Genomic DNA, 24,994 nt, shown 5'->3' on the forward strand with positions numbered 1-24,994 from the left:
ATCAAATTCATACCCAACTCATCATATTCAATTCATGTCAAACTCATAAGTCACAAACCATAATTCATCATATTCACACAAAGTCTCTCATTTCATACTTTAAACGACATAATCAGTCCAAGCATATGATTAATATCCAAAACAAAGAAAACAAGGAGCAAACCTACCCCTCGCGTAGCCCTCGCTCAAGCAAAAGGGTCTCACTTAGGTGAGCTCCATTTGCCTAGGCGAGAGCTCGACAATCTGGAACAGTGGCCATTCGCACTAGCTCGCTTAGGCGAGACATCCTCGCCTGAGCGAGGCATCCACTCGCTCAAAACAAGGATGGCCCATCCTGAGCGACAGCTCACGCAGAAGGCCTAGGCGAGCCTCTACCAGTCTCGCTTAGGCGAGACTAGCTCGCTTGGGCGAGACTATCAGTTCTCGCCCATGTTCTCACCTGCAGCAGTCACATTTTCGCACCAAACAACAACCACAAGCACTTCACATGTTCATAGTAACATATAGCCCATACAACACCAAATAGAACCAAGAATAGGCCAAAAATCATTTAAAACACAAAGCCCTAACTTCCCTTACCTGGAAAGAGCTATCCAAATGACTCGTATACACAAACAGTGAGCACCACAGCTCCGGGAATGACTTAGCGAGCTGGAAACACAACAGAATGGAACAGAACAACGGCATTGAGATGAGCCTTAGAGTAAACAGGAAAATAAGACTAGGAGAGATCTAGTATGAGCTAAGAAGCAACTTACATAGAGTCGAAAGAGCTTGAGCAAACTTGACAAAGGCTAAGGATCAAACCCTAGCAGAGCTTCTGTTGAGAACGAAGGGGTTTGAGGATTGATGTTTTCTGAAAGTGAGATGAGAGGGAGAATGTTAGGCTGGTTTAGGGTCTTTGGCTCCTCATGGGCCAGCCTTTAGGCCCAATTAGATTTGGGGCAGCCCTTAAACATAAGGGCAGAAAATATTGGGTCTTACATTTATTATGAAAGTACTTTCCAAAAAATAGGAAAATTTAAAACTTTATTTCAACGTGCCAATTATAAAATCCATACGACGTTCGATTATTACAAATATAAACTGTTTATAATATCCATTACAAAATAGTTCATAAACATCACTAAGTAAAACTCCCCGGTTGACCCCACTCTGATTCTAAGCATTCGCGTGCTCACCTGCATCAACATCTGCTCCCATGTAACAAGTTACATGATCATCGCCAAACATACACAGATAGGGTAAGCTCAAATAAAATAAAAATGACAACATGAATTAATAAAGCAATTCAAATCCATGACCTGTGTTAACACCCAAATCCTTAATCCTCAACTTCCAAACCTTCCGTTGGGCACCTCTTGATTCTACACCCTTTGATGAGTACGATGATCGACCTTTGCTACCACGAATGTCTACTCGCCCCTCCGACTACAGGCCACCACCTAATAGTCCACACGTGGGAATAATTTGCCAAGATCACGATTTGCAACACCAAGTGAGGTTCCTCAATATGATTCGCAGTCTGTATTTGTCCCAAGATTACCAAATTCATCAATTACACTAAATAGGACAATCTTCCGGAACCCATCCGTATGAGCCACGATCTCACACACTCCATTGGACTTCCAAAACCACCAGGCTACAACCTCGAGTGGTCATGTGTTACCCCAATACATCATGACCTTCATTCAAAGCTGTGTAGGAATCCTCCTCGTGATCCAACTCTGCACCTAAAATTGTCTGGCGCACCACTCGCATCACTAGGCAAAACTTGGTTCCAGACCGCCTGGCGGTATCACACAACGTTAGGCGCCAAACGCCCTTCAGTGCTCCTGTTCCCCATTTTCGCTTGGCGAAAGATCCCCTGCTGCAGGCGCCACGCGAGTCCAGTGGTCACTGCCATTGTTTTGGATCTTTATCGCCTAGCGGCTCGTTCCACGTCACCAAGCGTCATACTAGTAACACAATGCTACTGGTTTTTGGCACTTTTGAACAAGTTCCCATGAACCCCTAAACATACAACACACAATTCATAACACTTTTACACTTATCCAGTCATAACTCTATGACTGAATCACCATACAACAATTCATAGATTTTACAATTAAGGTCACACTATTAACTTAACTATGATACAATCCACTATGCAACCATCATTTTACGAATTAAGATATCCTCCATTTACTTAAATCAACTGCACACAATGCATATAATTGCAGTCTTCAAACAGACACAGTTCATATCGTAGTCCAACCAGAAGCCTTATTTTATTGTGTGCATTTATCCCAATCATCACTAATTATTTAATTTCGTATGTTTTACACGTATCCCGGCACCAAAAATATCAAAATGCCCTACTAATGTGCCACCAGGCGATGTATACAGATCTAGATTCTGTCCATATTTTTCCTACACCTGTGTAAACCCTAAAGTCCCAAATCATAATTCCAACACAGAATCTAACGTAATTTTAATGTTCAATATCACACTAGTTCCTGCCAATCCAATTCAATATTATTTTCATGCAAATAGTACATCAATCCTAATCCCAAACATATTTCCTCATTTCAAATCCCATATGAACCCTAACCCCCAATTGGATCTCAATTCATACCAATTTCATATAAAGTTTAACTCACAAGAAATTATCCACATTCAAATTCACACACGCATACGTAAAGAATCAACTCGAGCATCTAAATTATCGCAGAAACCACCAAAACTACAAACTAGGCAAATCAGTACACGTCGCTTGGCGGGTCGCACCTAGCCGCCAGGTGGTTCATAGGAAAACCCAGAAAATTGGGTTCAGATACATGTGTTACCTGGCGGCAGTTCATGTGCCGCCATGCGGTTTCTGGAAAAATCCAAAAACGCGAAAAGAATTAGAGCATGGCAGAGACATACACCTCAAGCACCATTCAATACAATACACAATCATGCAAATTTAAACTTTAACAACAGGTGGAACTCCCCTAACCTGGTTTTCCTTGATCAAACTTTCACAATTCGAGCGTTGCTTTTGGTTCTACAAAAAGGCTTCCCCTCTTGCCTCCACTCAATACACATACCAGCCTTCCTTCTCACTCAATTTGCATAGTTGATGTTTTGTAAATTCTCTCCTCACAATGAGCTACAATGGCAGCCTCAAACTCTCTCTCTCTCCCCCTTAATGAAGCTCTTAACTATGCTTTAATTGGGCTTCATGGTAGCAAAAACGAAAATTCTATTAAAGTGAGTTTAAGGGAGTATTCAATGACCATCAAATCAAGATTTCCAATCCCTCCTAGCTGCCTCCCATAAATTAGGGTTTCTAGCCCTTCAGAACATGCCAAAAATGACTTTAGCGAAAAGAAAGTTATTTTGCATAGGCCAAGGTTCAAACCCACGTCCATCCCATTACCAAGCAATGCACAACCATCAAGCCACTTCATGTTTCTTGACAATTCTTATACATCTATGAATTCCCAGCCACCCAACACGATTAAGCATACAATAAAACAATACCAACAAAAATAATCACACAATTGAATACAAAGGATTCCAACCCAAGTCCTCTCGACACAACCAAGTACTCTCAACCACCTAAGCTAGTACTTTTCCACATCACACAAGTTAGCATTAAATGACATAAAAGCTCCCACTACCCACATTTATTAAATAATTATTTATTTAATTATTTAAATTTCTCGGGTCTTACAACACTTGGTAGCCTTAATGTAATGAGTAGCTAGTTGTGAATGTATTTCTTTCTTGACATGAATGGGCTTTCTTTTTCTCTTTTACTCTTACTACATGATAAAGGTTGTATCCCACCACATTAAAACAGAAAAATGCAATATGTGGTAACCAACCAGAGTCGTCTCCCAACGACCAATATTCTTGTTCAAAGCTTCATTTTCCAGACAAACAAAACACCTATAACATAGAGGGTTTGGCAGATTCAATTTCAACACAAAATAACTAAAACGTAATTGCAGTTTTTATTAAACAGTCACGAAAACAACAACGATTCCTTGCTGCGAATGAAATTTCACCCATCAGAGATTACAAACTGAATTGGTTTTGTTATTCCTCATGAAACTCGCTATTAAACAACTAAGCAGAGGTTAACCACAAATTCAACATGCAATTAAGCAATGCAAACGTTCATGAATTTATCACAGTTCATTAAGCATGAAAATCAACTAAAACGAATTTCCTACTCTGAAAATTAAGCAAAAACATATTAGGTTCTTCAATTAAAATGCACACGCAAATCCACAAAAAAGAAATAACAAAACACAACCGAACAAAACATTAATCTCAAGGTTTCATTTCATTCTTTGCAAGGAATCAATGCATACGAAAATTAGTTGCCCATAGACTGAAATACGAACTAAAATGCATAGTTAAGAGGACAAAATAAGACAAAAAACACAAATTCAAAGAGATAATGTGCATAAAACGTTACTAATTGCTCCAATTTATGGAAGAATCAACAAAATGCATGAACCTTAAGCATGGGTACTCTCCAAAACGTCAAAACAGATTGGGGGAAGAAAATGAAATGGTTGTCATGCTAGAAAACCCTAAAAGAACGTGGTCACATCAAATCTGCCACTCCTATTTACAAAAATGTCATTCTGTCACTCAAAATTACAAAAATGCCACTATGGGCTGAAAATGTTGGCCTAATGATGTGGACAGGCTGACTAACATGGCGCAAACGTGGCAATGATGTGGAAATGACGTGGCAACTCTCTTCATCCGAAGATTAATGTCCAGGCTCCAAAATTGCTTCACCTAAATACCTAAAAATAATTAAAAACAAAAATTAGGCCAAATAATGTGAAATTAACCCAAATTCGGAACAGTGTCCTAATAAAGCCCAACAGATGAAAACACTCTAAAGATAAATAATTAAGCACTAAACAACTATAAAGTGGGTACACAAAGGCTAGTGGAATGGAGGAAAATAATGACTCATCACTACTTGAACATGGTTAAATTTGTGTATTGGTGTTTACATATTTGTGCATGTGTCCTTTTTTGGTTTTCCCACATGATTGGTTTGTCTAAAGGTAGTTGCACTACGTTAAAATCAATGTTTTTGCTTTCACGTTCTGTTTTTTCTTTTGTTTGAATAGTCAAATTCAGTTTTATTTCACGTGAGTGTTGTCAAGAGTTTATTAGGGTGGCCATGCATTTAAAGTGTTAGTGTTTGAGATGGCATTGAGGCAGATTTATGGACTTGGGGCAAATTTATAGCAAGTCTTGAATAACTTCTGTTGCGCATAATTTAATCAACTTGTTTCTAACTTGTTTGAATATATATAAAGTGATTTTGGGAGATTTATGGACTTCTCTACTCCCTATTTTGGCAGATTTATGGAAACCTGCTACACATAACTTGTTTTTGGCTTTGTATAACTTTTCTTACATATTTGTTACTTTGTCTGAACTGTTGCAGTTTTACTTACTTATTAATTATGTTTGTTTCTAATTGCACTTTGGTCTTAGAAATGTTGTACCTAGTTGAGAAATTTTGGTTTATTTGATTTGCTAGGTGCCAATTTGATTATGATTAATTAGAGAAAGAATATTCTGGAATTGAACTACAATTGGACAGTCTAGGTGATTCAATTTTGGTGATTCTGGTATGAACTCTGAACTTATTGTTTTGAATAGGGATGGCAACAGGGCGGGGTGGGGACGGGTTTCACTATCTCATACCTATCCTCGTAGAAAAAATTCATCCTTATCCCCATACCCAAAACCAACGGGTATCAAACTTTTGTCTCATCCCCATCCCCACCGGGTAACAGATATAATCTCGTACCCATACCCGTACCCGTTTTACTACTTCAATATTAATTTTTATAAAATAATAAAAATTACGGTAAAGGAAACATTATATTATCAAATATTCAATATTAGGAGGATGGTTGCTTTTTTGATATCAAATACTCTTAAATAAATTATAATTATTTACATTTTAGATTAGAATACCAAATAAAATTTCATGAGAACCAAAATATTTATTAAATTTGCAAACATATAAAAAATATAAAAAAAACAAATATTCAAATTAAAATATATTTTAAATGTTTGTTTACTTAAATTTTTTAAATTCTAATGAATCTCTTTTTTATACACTAATAAAAGTTATAATACATCACTTGATCAAAATGACGGAAAGAACAAAATAAATACTCAATGGTTGAGAAATAACGAAAATTGTTTTAGCGAAACAAAAAATTTCTTCAAATGAAACAAAAATTATTAATAATAAGTAAAGATATTTTTTTTATACTACCTATTAAATGAAAGGTTTATGCTATTAAATACTTAAATTGAGAGTATTAAATATTCTTACGTGAAAGAAAAATATACAATAAATAAAAATAATAGAAATATTCAAATGTGAGATATAAATTTTTTTTAATTGACATACATTATTTTAGCGTAATTACATAAATAGTTATGATAAGATGAAAAATATATTAGAGATGCAAATGAGTTTCCTGAGAACCCAAATAATTAGAAGAAATAAAAAATAGAAAGCGCATATATATATATATATATATATATATATATATATATATATATATATATATATATATATTCACAAGAGCCTTGATGTCTAGTTTTGAAGAAGCCTTAATGTCTTTGGTTTGTGTCTTAAAGCTAGTGTGAATTGTTAAATTGAACAAACTCTTAAAGCTAATAACATTCTTTAGAGCCAAATTCAATGGCCAAAAAATAACTATGTTACATAAATTAGTGCCATAGTTAAGTTTGACGAGTGATGCAAACTAGTGGCACATTTAAATTTGAATAAGTTTTTATTAAACTAAATTAATTATAGACTTGGTCTACATCATTGAATGGATGATTCATTTTCTGTTTTGAGTCTTATATACAGCCACTAACAAACCTAGTTGTCAACTAGCTACTCTAGTTAAAAATACCTAAGAGTCAATACCAAAAGCTAACTAAAATAACTATGTTTGGTGGAATGAGTGCTTCCTTCTTGACAATTTCGCTATATTCCAATGCCTTTTAGTGTTCTTGAGGGCTTCCAACTCTTGAATCACAATACAGCCTACATATTTGGAAGTCAACCCCAAGGTCAAACTTCCATCCTAGAAATGCTCTTCAATTTTGCTTCATCTTTGTGTGCAGCTGCTGGATTCCACGAATTCAGATTTCCAATCAAATTTCAACCATTATTTTGAATGTTTTATCCTGCACAAAAGTTACCAAACACAAGTTAGCCTTGTATTCACCTAAAGGAATCAAAACTAGACATAACTCAATGCACTAGATTCACTGACTAAGTTAATTCTATGTGCTAATTCTATAAAACTAACTCATAAAGTCTAAAACTAAATTTAACTCTAAAACCAAACGTAGGTACGAACCTAATATAAAAACTAAGCTAGAATTTGGAAAAAGGTAAGAAACTATGTAGAGACATTATAAGTGCTAAGAAACTAAACTAAACATTAGGAACATTAATTCTGCCTATAACAACCTAGAAACTACACTACTTAAAAACTAATTATAGCAAACTAATAGGAGAACCTTAAACAAGAAACCTTAATCTATGTAGACTACTTCCTACAAGTTTAAAACAGTCAAATAAGTATAAAATTAATACTAATTGTTGAAAAGTATGTAGCATGCAAAATTTCACCTATCCAAACCTAGAAATCCTCCCTAAAGGCCAGCTAAAATTAAAACTGCTCTACAAATCCTACTTTATCTATTTACTTCCTAAAATTGAGTAAGTACAATATAATTTCACTATCTAAAGTTACGACATTGTTGGCATAAGCAAGCTTGAAACAAAGAATTGATAAAGCCATGTGCATAAAGATCATAAGTGTTTGATGAAGATTGATGAAGATCCACTTGAAGATTAAGTTTTTAGAGTGTTAAATCTAGAAATAATATGTTAAATGTAATGTTTTGGTGTTATATCATGTTGGTAGACTATATGACATAGGTTAGATGTCTTGTTAGTCTTGGTGTGTCTCTTTTAATCTGTTAAAATGTATTTTAATAGGTTAAAAGGCTTGCAGTATCTACTTTCTGGTATGAATGCATTCAGTCAGTTGAATTATTTTTCAATTGACTGATTTCACTTAAGTCAAGAGAAATCAGTTGATTGTACGGAAAATTCAATCGATTGATTTCACTTAAACTAGACTATATATGTTGTGTTTTCGAGAGCAGAGTCATATTTTTGAGTTTTTTAGCACAAAACTTTGTCATTCCTCTTTGGAAAACTCTCTCTCTGCAAAATACAATTGCAACTCGTTGTTTGAAGATGTTGGTTGATCTTGGAGGCATTTTGGCTTGTGAGTAGCTTGAAGAACACATGTATTGTTGGCTAGGGCAACCAGCATCAAGTTTAGATGTTCTTATGCCTCTGGTTGGTTTGCCTGATGTGATTTCAAGTCTGTAAGTATGATTCTCGCAAGGTGTGTGTCTAGATTTTTGTTTGGAGTCAAAAATCTTGTGAGTTTCTTTGTTCAAAAGTCTAATCGTGGTGTTTGATTTGTAAAACTTTTGAATATAATGGAAACCAAGCTCAGGTTGTCCTGGAAAACTAGATGTAGCTTTATGATTGAGTGAACCAATATAAAAACAACTCTGTAATTCTCTTTCCCTCATCTCACTCACTTTGAATCACTTAAAATCTCAAGAAAATCAAGTAATCCACTTCTTATTGTATTTTAATGCGTTCTTATGCAATCTGAGGTTGTATAATAGTTAGAAATATTTATTGGAACAAGTTTTGTATGTAAAAGATTGTTGTTTGAGTTAAAACTGTGAATTTTGCATTCTACATAAACCTCAAGTATTTTAGCCGACTGATTTGTCTTTTTAATCGACTATTTCATAGCTCAAGAACAAATTAGTCTGTTGTTTTATTTTTTTAAACGATTGAAAGTGTACTGGTCTGCTGCTTTTACATCCTAACTTTCCAGTCTATTTGATTCAATTGAAAAGAGTTTTAAGCTTTCAAAAAAGTTTTAAATAGCCAATTCAACCCCCCCCCCCCTCCCCTCTTGGCTTAAATCACCATTTCAAAACTAACAATTGATATCTAAAGCAAGGTTCTTGAAAGATATTCAAGTTTGATAAAAAATCTTTTGAAAAGGCTAAAAATAAACTCCATTTTGCAGAAGGTGCCTCTATTCATAGACCACTTATGTTTTGTGGCCTAAACTATCAGATTTGGAAAATAAGGATGCAAATTTTCATTGAATATATAGACAAAGGGATTTAGGATGCAATAGTTAATGGACCATATACTCCAAAATGTCTTGTTGAAAATAAGCAGGTGAATAAGCCTTGGATTGCATGAACGAATGAAGAAAGGAGAAAAGCTCAATATGATTGCAATGCCAAGAATGTCATCATTTCATCTTTAAGTATGGATGATTTTTTTTTTGGATCTCCCAATGTAAGAATGCAAAGGAGATGTGGGATGTCCTAGAAGTCACACATGAGGGGACGAATGAAGTGAAGAGAGTAGGGAAGCATGTCTTGATTCAAGAGTATGAACTTTTCAAGATGCAAAAAGGAGAGTCCATAGATGAATTTCAAAATAGGTTCACTCACATAGTCAACCATCTCATGGGTCTAGGCAAAGAATTTGACAAAGAGGAGCTAAACATCAAAGTGCTAAAGTGTCTTGATAGAAATTGGCAACCAAAGGTGACTGCCATCTCTGAATCCAAGGATTTATCCATCATCACCACAGACTGTTTGGCATACTAAGAGAGCATGAGATTGAAATGCAAAGGCTAAGTGAGCTTAAGTCAAGTGAGAAAAAGGTAAAAACCATAGCCTTTAAGGCTAGCTCCAAGAAGAGTGATGAAACCGAGGAAGAGGTTGTTGAGTTAAGTGATAATGAGAACTTGAATCTACTAGTCAAGAGATTTGGGAAGTATCTCATAAGGAAAGGCAACAAAGGTAATCAAAAGAGGTACACTTCTAAACAAAATGATTCAAGTAATATTTCTAAATTCTCATGTTATAATTGTGGAAAGCAAGGACATATCAAGGTTGAATGTCCTAATGTTAACAAAGAAAAGGGGAAGGTTGGTGATAGGAAAAAAGAGAAAAAGGCCAAGGAAAGACGAGCCTACATAACTTGGGAGGACAATGATGATTCAACAAGCACTTCGTCTCAAGAAGGAAGTGAGGAAGCAAATTTATGCCTCAAGGCCGAATATGAATCATCCTCATCAAGCCAAGTGAGTTCCTTGTCATCTAAAGATAAAAATGACTATTACCAATTGTTGCATGACTTTGAAGAATTGCATAGTGAGGCTAACAAAATTGTTGTCATGAACAATTGGCTAAAAGGATTAAATAGTTGGCTAGAAAACAGAGTTAGCCAACTAGAATCAGAAACAGTCAACTTAAAAACTGATTTCAAACATTTGGTAATGATTTACAGTAATTCAGTCGATTGTTCTAAAAAAATAATTGGCTATAAAACCTTGTGAAAACTGCACAACTTTGAAAAATCAAGTGAAATATATTTTGAAAACTTGTGCAAAGTTCACAAGAGGAAAAGCAAACTTGGAAATTGTTCGTGGCTCTCAAAATTTTGTTTTTGGGAAGGTTGTAATGAAGCTCCATGGTGGAATTTGATGGTTGATTGAAGCTTCCTTGCAGCAAAATGGATGTAGCACCGAAGGTTGGAGATGTAGTGGCAACGAAAGTGGTTTGGTGAAGGTTCCTAAGAGGTTAGGCCAAATTAGGGAGGAGGGCTAGAGGAGATATCTAGGAGAATGCTTTAGCAACTTGGACTCTAAAAAATGCAAGTCATGGAGTGATCTCAACATGTATTTGCATTAAAAATTCAAGAGTAACCTTATAAAGAGTGTGGAGTCTCTCATTTATAATAGAGAGCATCTCCTAAAATGAAACCAAATGCAAGACTAAATGAAATGCAAATGCAAGGTGGCCATCTGAAGTACATGTGTCTAGATCTAGATCTAAGATCCATAAAAAGTGGATCACATGCCATGTGACATGTCACACTTTCCTAATTTAACACATGTGCTAAATGTGCACTCATGGCTAAGGCTAGATGCAAACTTGGTCTAGACTTTTGTAATTGGGCTTGAATGAACCCAATTACAAAAGCTAGATCAATTATGACCCAAAACTACTAGTAATTTTACAATTTATTTTTAAAGCATGACCTAAACAATGGGCCTAAATTAAAGTCTAATCTTATGTCTTGACATGTCTCTTGTTATTGGGCCTTTGATTGGACTTGGGCATTGAGGTGCATGTGGGCCATGGAATGGGCCTTGACGTTGGTCCAAGTTATAAGCCTTGTTGGGATCACATCAGGTTGGACTTTGTTATACACCTATCCATGAAAAGAAAACCAAGAAGTTCTCAAGTTTCTTTTCCAAGAGTGAACCAAATGCTATGCCATTCATTTCTTGCAACTATCGTATGAAGAAAGGTCATGTTCTTAAGAATTGCTATGCTAAAAAAATATGATGTACCTAAGGGATTTATGAAATGGATCCCAAAAGGATCTAGAAAGGCATAACCATGTTGGAATCAAACTATCAAAAGGTACCATGTAATGCTATGTTGTTTTGTAGGTCATAAAACAAGAAAAGAAAGACCTATGGTACTGAGATAGTGGATGCTCGAGGCATATGCCTGATGATAAGTCAAAGTTTACAAAGTTGGAACTAAAGGAAGAAGGCTTTGTGACTTATGGTGACAATAACAAAGGAAGGATACTTAGAGGTCGAGTCATAAGCAATGGAGCCTCATTCAACATCCACAATGTGCTTCTAGTTAAAAGGCTAAAGCACAATTTGAGAAGTATAAGCCAATTGTGTGACAAAGGTTTTAAAGTTGTGTTTGAACCAAACCATTGCCTTATATATGATGCATGTGGTAGCATTGTGTTGGTAGGAAAGAGAGTCCACAATATATACTTGCTCAATCTGCATCATGCATCATTTAGTATTCATTGTTTGCTTACAAAAGAGGATGATAGTTGGTTATGGCATAGGAGGCTTTGTCACATACATATGCATCATTTGAATTAGCTAAATAAAAAACAGTTGGTTGAAGGGCTACCAAAACTTAAGTTTGAGAAGCATAGGATATGTGAAGCATGCGAAAAGGGAAAGCAAACTAAAGTTTCTTTTAAACCCAAAAATTGTATTTCAACTGAAAGACCCTTAGAATTATTTCACATGGATCTATTTGGTCCTTCTAGAACTATGAGTCTTGGTGGTAACTACTATGCATTGGTTATTGTTAATGATTTCTCTAGATTTACATGGACTTTATTTCTAGCTGCCAAGAATGAAACCTTTTATGCTTTTAAGAAACCTGCCAAGGTTTTAGAAAATGAAAAAGGTTCTAAAATAGTCTCTCTAAGGAGTGATCATGGTGAAGAGTTTCAAAATGAAAAGTTTGAGCATTTTTGTGAAAAACATGGTATAAAGCATAACTTTTCAACTCCTAGAACTCTACAACAAAATGGAGTGGTTGAGGAAAGAACAAATCATTAGGTGAACTAGCTAGAACCATGCTTAATGAAACCTCATTGCCCAAGTACTTTTGGGCTGATGTAGTCAACACATCTTCATATGTTTTAAACCGTGTGTTGATAAGGCCAATTTTAAAGAAAACACCTTATGAGCTATTCAAAGATAGAAGGCGTGCTCTAAATCACGTAAAAGTATTTGGTTGTAAGTGTTTTATCTTAAATAATGGAAAAGAACAACTTGGCAAATTTGACTCAAAAGCGGATGAAGGCGTCTTTCTAGGTTATGCTATAAATAGTCATGCTTATAAGGTTTATAACAAGAGACTAATGATTGTTGAAGAATATGTACATGTTTTTTTTTATGAAACTAACCTAGTGCAGCAAGATCAAAGGCCTAAGATTGCAGATGAAAAAGATATATTGCAGGAAAAGCAAACTGCTGCAAAACTGGAATTTGCTACAAGAAATCAGACAGCTGAAAAGGAAATTCAGTCGGCTGAAAAAGCTGTAGACAACAACTTACCCAAGGAGTGGATTGAACCCAAGGGATTATCAAAGAACAACATAATTGGTGACATAAAACAAGGATTATCCACTAAACGCAAGCTTGTATTCTTTGAACATGTTGCATTTGTTTCTCAAATTGAACTTAAGAATGTGAATGATGCATTAGGTGATAGTAATTGGGTTGTTGCTATGCAAGATGAGCTTAATCAATTCACTAGAAATTATGTGTGGTCTCTTGTTCCTAAAACTGATGCAATGAATATGATTGGTACTAAATGGGTGTTTAAAAATAAAATGGATAAAAATGGTAACATTGTTAGGAATAAGGCTAGGCTAGTTGCTAAAGGTTATAATTAAGAGGAAGGTATTAATTTTGATGAAACATTTGCAAGTGTAGCTAGGCAAGAAGTTGTGAGGTTATTGTTAGCCTATGCTTGCATGTGTAATTTCAAACTTTCTCAAATGGATGTGAAAATTGCATTCTTGAATGGTTTCTTAAATGAAGAAGTGTATGTATCACAACCCATTGGCTTTGAAAATGGCCTATATCTTAATCATGTTTTCAAATTGAAAAAGGCTTTATATGGTTTGAAACAAGCACCACGACAATGGTATGATAGGTAAAGCAACTTTCTTTTATCTAAAGGATGTGCTAGAGGTGCGGTTGATAAAACATTTTTCATTAGAAATCATGCAAGTGATGTAATACTTGTTCAAGTATATGTAGATGATATAATTTTTGGATCAAATAATAACTCCATGTGTGAAGAGTTTGTTGCAGCTATGTAGGGATAATCTGAGATGTCTATGATGGATGAGCTAACCTACTTCTTAGGGCTGCAAGTGAAGCAACTCAAGCATGGGACATTTTTAAGCCAGTCAAAATATTGTTTTGACCTACTGAAAAAGTTTAAAATGGAGGATTGCAAAGGGGTTGTCACTCCAATTGCCACAAATGACCTTATGAATGCAGATGAAACTGGACAACAAGTTGATTCAACCAAATATAGAGGGTTAATTTGCTCTTTTCTATATCTAACCGCTAGTAGGCCGGATATCTAATTTGGAGTTTGCTTGTGTGCAAGGTTTCGATCTAATCCAAGGGAATCACACTTCAAAGCTACAAAAAGGATTTTCAAGTATCTGAAAGGGACAACTAATGTTGGATTTTGGTATCCTAATGAATCTAACATTATTCTTAGTGTTTTTTCAGATTCTGACTATGCAGGGTGTAAATTGGATATGAAAAGCACAAGTGGCACATGCCATCTACTTGGATCAAGCCTAATATCAAGGAATAGCAAGAAATAATCATGTTTAGCACTATCTACAGCTGAGGCTGAGTACATAGCAGGTGGACATGCATGTGCTCAAAGCATATGGTTGAAGCATCAACTTATGGATTATGGTGTAAAGCTAGAAAAGGTATATCTTTATTCTTGTAATACTCAATTTCGTCCGGATAAAAAATAAAAATTTTAATATTAAAAAGTAATTAATAAAATACAAAAAAGTGAACATAGAGTATAAATATATATATATATATATATATATATATATATTGTTTTTTACTTTCTATCTTTTTTTAACTTTAATTTTATATATTTTTATTTCTATTTCTATTATGTATACATATTTTTATTTTTATTTTCATCTTGTTTTTTTTTATTTTACTTTATATATTCATTTTATTTTTAATTTATATTTAAATTTTCATCTTATCTTATTTTATTTCCCTTTTTTATTATTTTCGTTTTGCTTTTAAAAAAATAATATTATGTATTAAAATAAAAAAAAAATTAAGATGATTTGAAAAGGTGGAAATTATAAGTCAACGTAAGTCCTCTACTGACCCTTCCCTCTCCATGTAAGAAAAACATTCAAATCTTCATATTTTACCCCAACTCTACGTATTAGCACAAAAACAGAAATATTGGATGTCTGTGTGTATTATTGTGGAACCCATGACACTCGTAGCAATAGAGGTAGCAATGCTAATAGGGTGGCTGGAAGTAGAGCCATTGGAAAAGAGACACAACTTCCAAGCATCGGGAGGGGAGATAACAAAACAAGAAAAGGGGAGATTCATATGCTCTTTAGAAGACCTCGAACATAATTTCATCACAAAAGGGAGACAATTCCATCACAGGGAGCCAGAGCAACAAAGCGGGGAGAGGCAACAAGAAAGGAGAAAGGAAACAAGCAGTTCAAGCAAGGAAAGATTTGGGGCTACAACACAAGTTAAAGAGCTCCGAGAGGTAAGCCCTACACCTTCAATAAATATTATGTTTGCTACATTTTGTCTGTTGGACCCTGATTCAAAAGTATCACACGCTCTTATTTTGGTAATCTCCATTCTTTCCCTCATCACCTTCCACTTGCAAGAAATTGCCAAATCAGAACCCAAACACACAACTTCCCAAACAGATATATTTTGTTGAACACATCTTCACTCGCTTTCTCGTTCACCATCATCTTCATGTCGCACCTGCATAAAACATAAAAAAAAACATACACCCAAAAGCAGCACTCACATGGTCATCCACATTGTCGTCCATCATCCTGCAGAGAACAAATAAGATGTATAAGACACAAGCGTTACCTTATTTCGGTCCACAATCTCCTCGGTAGGCTTCCTCCCGGTCGATACGTGTCGCCTGTGGATATCTTGGTGTGAATTGATTTGAACCCGAGGGGGTTACCTGCAGAAGAGACTCTGAAGCTCAAGTCAGCAAAATCTCTTAGAAAGACAAATCTCGTGATTAGGAGAGTAATGAATGCGTACCTTTAATTCGTGGGGTCTATGCATATTTATAGATTATTAATTATGTTTGGCCACTGATATCGCTGTCGTTAGGCGATCAAATTACCACTACTTTAGCAACTTCAGTATTGCCAGTTTGTAGTGAAGAAAATAGTTAGGGTTAAGATAACCCTGAGTCGTCTCACAATGAATACGGAATTGATCTCAAATATTTGATTCTCAAAAATGCAATTTAAAACTAGCAACTATAAAAATAGGGGGGTTTTGATATGCAAAGAAAATGACACGAAAGATTGTAAACACAGTAATAGTAAATAGGTCAATTCCACTGCTTTTTCTAAATAAGATTCTTCATTGGTTATCTAGAGATTATTGTTAAATTAATTATTGTTGTTGATTTACAAATCAATCAATGTAAAGACTCAATTAATTTGTTGGCGTTCTCACTTTTAACCAAAGTACAGTCTCAATTAAAAGTGAGAACTTTTAGATTATCCATAGTAAATTCAATCAAAGTACAGTCTCAATTAATTTTACTATGCCTAATCATGTCTATTCCTTTGTTTCTTTACCAAATAGAAAACTTAATTAATCAAAGTAAAGTCTTGACTAATTTTAGTTAAAGTAATTACCTCTAATCAAATTAAAGTCTCAATTATTGGCAAAAACTTATTTAATCAAATGAAAGTTTCTAAACAAAATCAAAGTAAAGTCTCAATTTAATTTAAAAACCTTTTAACTCATATGATTATCATGTATGTAGATTTAAAATCATTATTTTCTATTCGATTAAGAAGCAAAGGACATAGATAAACAAAAACCACAACAATAATCAAAATAACAAAACATATAAATTCATCTAACCTCAGAATCCATTTAAGAAATTACAGTGGAATCAACCCTAAAAGCTTAGCCCTCCATGGCTTTGATGGAATACATGATGATATGAAGGAAAGAAAATAAAAGAAAGAATGAGAGATGTGGTGGAGACGGTATCTGCCAAAACCAGAGAGTTCTAAGTGTCTAAGCTGTCAGTTGTAAATTGTCAGTCTTTTTTTTTTTCTGCTCCCTTAAGTCTCTTTATATAGGCTTCCACTGGACTTTGGGCTTTATCTGTCAGTTGCTAAAATCATTTATTTTTATTTAATTAATTAGCAACTTAATTCCTGTCCAATTTCCAATTCTGCCCCTCTTATTTAACCATATTTGCAGTTTTGACCAGAGTTGACTGCTGACTTTGACCAGTTGACCAGAGTTGACCAGTTGACTGCCTATCAGACGCTGACACGTGGCGCGGAGTACTCTCTCTCCAGAATTAGGGTTTCTCTCTCACACTCTTCTCCTTGGCTGCGCGGCTGACGGCGGCTGCTCCGGCTTCTTCTCCGGCGAGCGTGGCGACAGATACAGCGTGGCCGGAACTGGTGCAGGTACTGGTGGCTTCCGTTGTTGCTGTATTTCGGCGACTTGGCTACTTGAACAAGTGCAGAAATGTTGTTGTGACGACGTGAGGTGCAGATGCGAATAGGTGGCGCAGAGAGGAAGGAAGAAGATGCGCGCTGTTTGCGCTGGCGGTGTGCGACGATGTTGCGGTGGTTGCTGCAGAGATGGAGGAGGAAGCTGGGATTGGAATGCGACGCGGTGGTGTTACGAACAGGTGCAGGTGCGTTCTGTGCGAGAAGATGGACGCGGCTGGTAGATGCTCGCGTTCGCTGCTGCCATGGAGAAGATGGAGAGGCATGGTGGTTGCGGCGTGACGGCGCTGGTTCGCGCAGATGGTGGAGGCGCGAGAAGGAGATGGTGGCGCCGCCGTTGCTGCGCGAAATGAGGAAGATGGTGGTGGCGCGCAGAGCGGCTGGACGCGAAGGTTGTTGCTGCCGCTGGTTTTGCTCCTGCGTTTTCCGGCGTGGAGGTGGTGGCCGGCGAGGTTGGCGGCGGCGGCTACCGTGGAAGGTGGAAGGAGAGGAGAAAATTAGGGTTAGGGTTTTGGGAGATGAAGATGATGACGTGGCAGCCTTCCATTGGACAGCTTGTTAGTGCAAGGATTGTTGCCACGTGGCTTGCTTTGGTTGGCTAATTTTAAGAGGTGGGGATTGCCACATGGCATGATCTGGTTTAGTGGAGTTTAAGTGGTAGGAGGGGTGCAACTTAGTGAAAACTGGGGGTGCAGAACAGGTTTTTGTGGTCCACTTGAGGAAGGAGTGTGCAAATAAAATCTGGGGGTGCATTTAGCTCCTGATTTATTCTTTTTCAGAATTTCTTGATTTTGGACTTATTTTGTAACTTTGAATATTTCAAAATCACATTATTAATTGACCAAAAATAAATTCCAGCTGCATTAACAAACGTTAGAATATCCAATAATATTTTATGCAACTAAAATCAATTTTTACGCCACTTTTACCAAACTTACTCAATAAATCCAATAATCACAAATCCTAATTAAATCAATCTTTAAGCACAAAAAATTCAATTAAATCCCCAAATTTAAATATTAAATGAGGGCAAAAATTTGAACTCATCAGCCACGTCATGGACTGGGCCCTGTTTGGGTCGTAGGTGGGCTTAGGCCTTAGCCCAGGTCCCTTAGTTCGATCATTGTGGGCCTTATGGGTCTTACCAGTAATGTTTTGAATTTGTCAAGTTTTTGCTTAGTTTCCCAAAGTTACTGGCCTAGACCGGTTACCTTTTATCGACCTAGACCGGTTACTCTTTTAGCAGGTTTGGTTGCTATTGTTCTTTTAGCGGCTTAAGCCGGTTACTTTTATTTGCTCAGCATATATATGGTGATTGTTATTATTTGCGTCTTTGGTGGTTACATAGACGAGTTTTATGGTTATTATTTGGCTAGGCCGGCTAGGTGTGGTACACCAGTCCCCCAGCCTTTACCGGTATAGCTATGTCGGTAAAGCATGATAAGTGTTGGCGTCTTTGGCTAGGCCGGCTAGGTGTGGTACACTTTCATTTTCACTCCACTCCATTATTCCTATACAACACAAATTCTCCCATCATCCCTTTCATCACGAACCCACACCAATCCGCCACTAACAGACCTCCATCACCAAATAATAGATTCAATTTCCGACTCTTATTTTCTTTCCTCAACACTTTGTACAACCATCACGCCCAACCAAAAGAACAAGAAAATAATCCCCTTCCATGTGCAAAATAACAACAAAATAACAAAGATATCAAAGGAGGAAGAGTCAATGCCACCGGCGAGTTAGAGTTTGAGCATAAGAGTGTGGCCTTTTGGCAAAGGCTAGCCCAACGACGGTGGCTTTGGCCTAAAGGAGGTGTACGACGGCTGGAGTTGATGCTTGAGTGGGTGCCGTCGTGGGAGTCACAATTATAGCACAATCTAAGAATCCCTAAAGAAACGAAGGAGGAGACATTGTTGACGCTGGTGCAAGAGCGATTCGTGCAGATTGGAGCGTAGGGCGATGGCGTCGTCGGTGAGGCCTCCAGCGGTGGCCGGTGTCGTTGGTGGTGGCTCCAATTGGTGCGTGGCCTCAGGACTGGAGCTGTGTTCGTTGTTCAGAAAGATAGGTGAAAGGGGGAAGATGAATGGAGAGATCTTAGGGTTTTGGTCTTCAGAGAATAAGGAGTTTGGTCTAGGACAATCTTCACTCCGCGCACCTCTCTCGTTAATCTCTGCCCCCCCATTATTTTGTAGAATTGGTTGTGTTTTTTTCTGTGTCATTTACTTCGTACACCTCCATAATTATTAATCCTTGATGTGATCCTAATAAGACTTATAGCTTGAGCCAACGCCTAGGTCCAAATCATGTTCAAGGCCCAATCCATGGCCCACATGCATCTCAATCCCAAAGCCCACCAAAAGGCCCAATAACGAGGCATGCTCAAAAAGATCCAATTGGGCTTCATCTAAGATGGCCCAAACCCACATGGCTTCTCACACTCTTCACATGGGCCAAAGATGTGAAGATTTGAAGAGGTGTATGGAAGAGCAATAGAATAGCAATAAGATTGGCCCATTGTTTAGGACTTGTTTTCTAGAATAATAAGTCAAACAATGTGTAGTTGAATTGATAAAATTGGGCTTGACTAAGCCCAATAGGAGATTTGGCCATGAGCTTCCAAAGGTCCAAGGTGGACTAAGTGGAATTCAACATTCCTTCCTACACCTCATGGATCCAATACATCCAAGGGCTAGGAATGCTTCCTCCTTTTTCAAGGCATCGCCATAAGCCTAGCTCCTTCTCCAAGCCATCTTCCGAGGCCAAGATTGAATGCCTTTCTCATCCAAGGGCTAAGAGTGCTTATGTGTATTTGCTTTCATATAAAAGCCTAAATTTTAGGCTATTGTAATCACTCTTGAAATTTCCAATAAAATGTTTATGTTGAGATCACTCCACTCTTCTATTATTTTGAGAGAACCTAAGCTAAAGGTTTACAACATTAGAGCTCCATGCCATTTTTCGCTACCTATGGAGTTCCTACCAGCCACCACACATTAGAGCTCCATTAAATTGGTATCAAGAGCCACTCATGCTTGGAGTCTCAAGTTCGAGTAAGGTTCTCAGTCTATTCTTGTGTTTTTCTTCCAATTTCCGTGTTGTTCATCCATTTTTCACTGTGTTCTTTCATTTTTTGTGTTGTTCTTCCATTTTCCTTAAGTTTTCTTCAACTTTCTTTCAAATCAACCAAACATTTATGAGTCTACTTGAATTATATGGATTCAAATTGTAAATCTCCATGATTTTTGGGTCACATTTGTTCTTAGGAATCCATTTTATTTTCCAGCACTATTTTTATGTTTTGGCTGTTGTTTTCTTTCATTTTGTTCGGTGATTCTTCTTTCTTTTACATTTCCACCATTCAAGTTGTGTTCTAAGTCTTGATAATGCTTTATTTTACATGTTTCTCCCATTTTCCATTGTTTGAAATCAATTTCTACACTTGCTTGAGTAAAATCGTGCCAAAATCCACTCAAAAACGCAATGAAGCTTCATGCTATGCGTGTGGATGTTTGAGTCAGCTTTCCTCACTGTTTTAATGTCATTTCACCGATTGGTTTGTGCCTTAGAGTGCCTTAGATGTTCATCTTGATCTATGCTTAATTTTAGATCATAATCGAGCTACAAATCGAATTGATTTGTCCATTGAACATCTTCCACTTTCACTCTGCTTTTGCTCCAGTTTTCAACTTTTTTTCCACTACACACCTTCTGTTTGAGAGGTGTCACGAGTGACTCAGTGCACCAAATTTTAATCTGATTGTTGCTTCCAAAAGCTAAGTCCTAGACGAATTCTCCAACAAGAATCATTCAATTATGCTGAGAATTGAATTTTAGACAAATTTTTGAAGTAGAAGCAACTTTCTACGTTTTTTAGTGCAAATCTGTTGCTATTTCAGTTGTGTCCCGACACACACTTTTCTTGTTTGATTTAACTGGAACAATTCATAGCACTGGATCACCTTCTGATTTTCGCCTAATTTTCTTAACATCTGGGAAAAAATTAGCAAAAAGAATCATTCAAATATGTCCAACACAAAAAATATGATAAATCTTCAAAGTTAAGGCATCTGTCAGCATTTTCTGGTGTTGTGTTTTCGGGAAAATCATTGTTTAGTGCGTTTTTGGTGTGTTTTGCTTCAAAATTTCAATGCTCTTGCTCTATACATTTGTTTGTCTATGTGTGTATCCATATTGCCATCAATTGCTTTCATTTGGAGTGGCTTAGTTCCCTCATATTGGCACACATGCAATGAATACCATAAGCATTTTATGAGCACTGCAGTTTCTGTTTTCAGTTTTTCTAATCCATTCTAGTTCCATTCTAGGATTCCTTTTGATGTGCTTTCCTTTCTTTCAAGCCTTAATTTCTTGCTTGTCATTCCTTCATTACTCTTTCAGTCATGTTACATGTTCATTTACTTTGGTTTAGCACTTCTAATTAGTTTTTCTTGCTTTATTCTTTGCTTCTTTTCAATTGCAATGCCTCTCGGATTTTGGATTTGATTTAGTGTTTGGTATGAATTTTAGCTTGGTTGCTATTCTAGTGGTAGCATCTTAGGTGGTGGATGTGAAGTAAACTTTTAGCTTTGTGTTTTCATTATAATTGCTTCCTCTCCCTCACCTTTGAGAGTTTTGATCCTACAACCTTTGTAACCATTTTATTTTGGCATAGTTTTCTTGCTGTTTTTCTTCACTGTTTTGCAGCTGTTGGGTGCTATTTTGGTGCTCTTTGAATGTCCAAATACTTGAGTGTGGTGTCTCCAAATTTTCCACAATTCGTGCTCTAAGTGTTGGCCATCAACTAAGGCTTTAAAACTGCCATCAAGCTCTAGGAAACTCCTATTTTGGCAGCACCATTCGACACTTTCTTTTGCTTTGTTTCCATTGTAGTTTTGTGCTTTATTTTCTCTTCATCTTTTGGTCACTCATTTGATGCAAATTGAAGTATCTTTATGTGCAAATTATTTTGGTAAAATGGCCTAAAAAATTGTGAGTTTCTAAACTTGTTTTTGGCCATTCTTTTGGCATCCTTTGTATTTGCGGGATACTTCATTTTAGCACCTACTTTGTGTTCCAAATTTTAGTTATTTTTTCTCATTGTAATTGTGGCCTACTTAGGTGTCTTAGGGAACTACAAGGTGTTCAATCCCATTTCCTAAGTAGAACTTTTCTCTCCTATAATGAAACATTTTTAGTGGTAAGAGTGTTGAAAGTTCTAAGTGCTTTCTCACTTGCCTTAGGCCGCATAGTTTAGATTCATGTTTTCATGTTGCATGGTGGCTTGATTTGTGAGACCAAAGTCTCTAAATTTTTCCAATTAGGGGTCCGTTTTTAGTGTTAAATTTCTTTGAGTCTTGTTTGCCTGTTTTGTGCTTAGTGACTCAAGTGATTCTATTTACTTAGCACTTAGACAATTGTGTGATCTTTGAAACCATTTACAAGTGCATCTTGGCAAGGATTGGCCTTGGTATTTAAGAAGTCTTAAAGACTCACCTCGCCTAACCTGGAGGTCCACTTGTGATTGATTTCCTCTACCACACTTTGTTAAAGTTTCATAAGTTCATTCAATCACCATAAGTATATATTCTACATATAGTCCTAGGTTGCATAAGCATGACAATCATGAGTTGAATCATACATTTCATAGTGACATTCCATTCTTTGGGGAGGATATAGGACTAATGTCATTTAGAGATTGGATATGGGATACAGAAAAATTAGTGCAACCATTGTTTGGTAAATATAGTCAATTTGACATTCTTAGGCATGTTACTTCTAGGTTTATAGGATGTGCATCCGAGTGGTGGCAAGAGAGGTAGTATAGAGTGAAAAAGGGGAGAAAATCATGCATTAACACATTTTTCTAAATTAAAAGCATGCATGTGGAAACATTTCATTCCCCCTTCATTTAGGATAACTAAAGAGTAACAGTCTAGGATAGAAGACTTCATTGACATAGGTGATGCATTCATCCAAAATCTTGCTAAGTTTTCTAGACTTGAAAAAGATTTTTAGAACAATTTGGACTTACTCTTGAGTGAACAAAGAGAGAGAGAGAGAGAGAGAGAAACAAAATAGAGCACGAGAGAAGCTTGAAAGGTTTTGCCAACTTGATATGCAAAGAGTAAAAGAAAAGCTTGTGAAGCTTCGTACTGGGGCAAAGAAAAGAGAACAAGACGAATATGAGAAAAATGGGAAGAAGAAAAGAGAAAGAGCATTCCAAAAACAAAGAGAGCAAGAGGAAAGAGAAAATTTTAAGAAAGAAATGAGGGACAAAGAAGAACAAAAGGTAGAAGAGAAGTTGAGAAAAGATAAGGAGGAAAAAGAAAGAAAAGAGTATGAAGAAAAAGAGAGAGTAAGATAAGAGGAAGAATTAAAAAGAAAAGAGGAAGAGTTAAAAAGAAAATAGGAAAGAAGTAAAAGAACTATTATTTAGGGCAGTAAAGATACAACATCCTTGCATAAACCTGAAGATCAAGATTCCAAAGGGAGTAATTCCATCTTTACACTCTACCTTATCTTCCATTAATTCTTTTGTCTTGGTTCTTTCTAAAAATGTTTTTCCACCTTCATTCATTATTTCAAACTCCTCAAAAGATTTTTCAAAACCAAACTTTGACTTAAAGTTACCTTTTAGGTTTCAATTAAGTCAAAGTGAAAATCACAATTTTTTGGGAAATGAGTCGAATCTCACATTTTTCCAAACTTAAAAGCCCATCTTCACACATTTTTTGTCAATATCTATTGCATGGTCTTTATGATTTTACTGAAATTATGTTTGATGACTGTTGTAGATATGTTTTTGATCCTGGTGGAACCCAGCTTTAGTTGTTGTGCACCTTAAACAATCCTCTTGATCTGAGGATAGATCCTCTTCAAGAGGGAGGAGATGATGTGATCCCAACAAGGCTTATAGCTTGGGCCAACACCTAGGCCCAATTCATGCTCAAGACCCAATCCATGGCCCACATGCATCTCAATCCCAAAGCCCACCAAGAGGCCCAATAACAAGGGGCATGCTCAAAAAGATCCAATTGGGCTTCATCCAAGATGGCCCAAACCCACATGGGCTTCTCACACTCTTCACATGGGTCAAAGAAGATGTGAAGATTTGAAGAGGTGTATGGAAGAGCAATAGAATAGCAATAAGATTGGTCCATTGTGTAGGCCTTGTTTTCTAGAATAATAAGTCAAACAATGTGTAGTTGAATTGATAAAATTGGGCTTGACTAAGCCCAATAGGAGATTTGGCCATGAGCTACCAAAGGTCCAAGGTGGACTAAGTGGAAGTCAACATTCCTTCCTACACCTCATGGATCCAAGGCATCCAAGGGCTAGGAATGCTTCCTCCTTTTCCAAGGCATCATCCAATGGCCTTGAGCTTCCTCCTTCTCCTTTTCTCATCCAAAGGCTAAGAGGACTTATGTGTATTTACTTTCATATAAAAGCCTAAATTTTAAGCTATTGGAATCACTCTTGAAATTTCTAATAGAATTTTTGTATTGAGATCACTCCACTCTTCTATTATTTGGAGAGCACTTAAGCTAGAGACATTTCCTTTAGCCACCTTCCACTAGTCTAGTTCTCCTTTCACCACACCAAATTCCATTTAAAGTGTGTGTGTGTGTGTGTGTTGCATTTAAAGTGATAAAATTTGCATAATTTGTGAACTGGCAGAATTTTAATCAACTAAATTTG

Source organism: Vigna unguiculata, chromosome 1 (genome assembly GCF_037176805.1).
Source record: "Vigna unguiculata cultivar grain cowpea cultivar isolate G323 ecotype 2 chromosome 1, ASM3717680v1, whole genome shotgun sequence".
Classification (NCBI taxonomy): domain Eukaryota; kingdom Viridiplantae; phylum Streptophyta; class Magnoliopsida; order Fabales; family Fabaceae; genus Vigna; species Vigna unguiculata.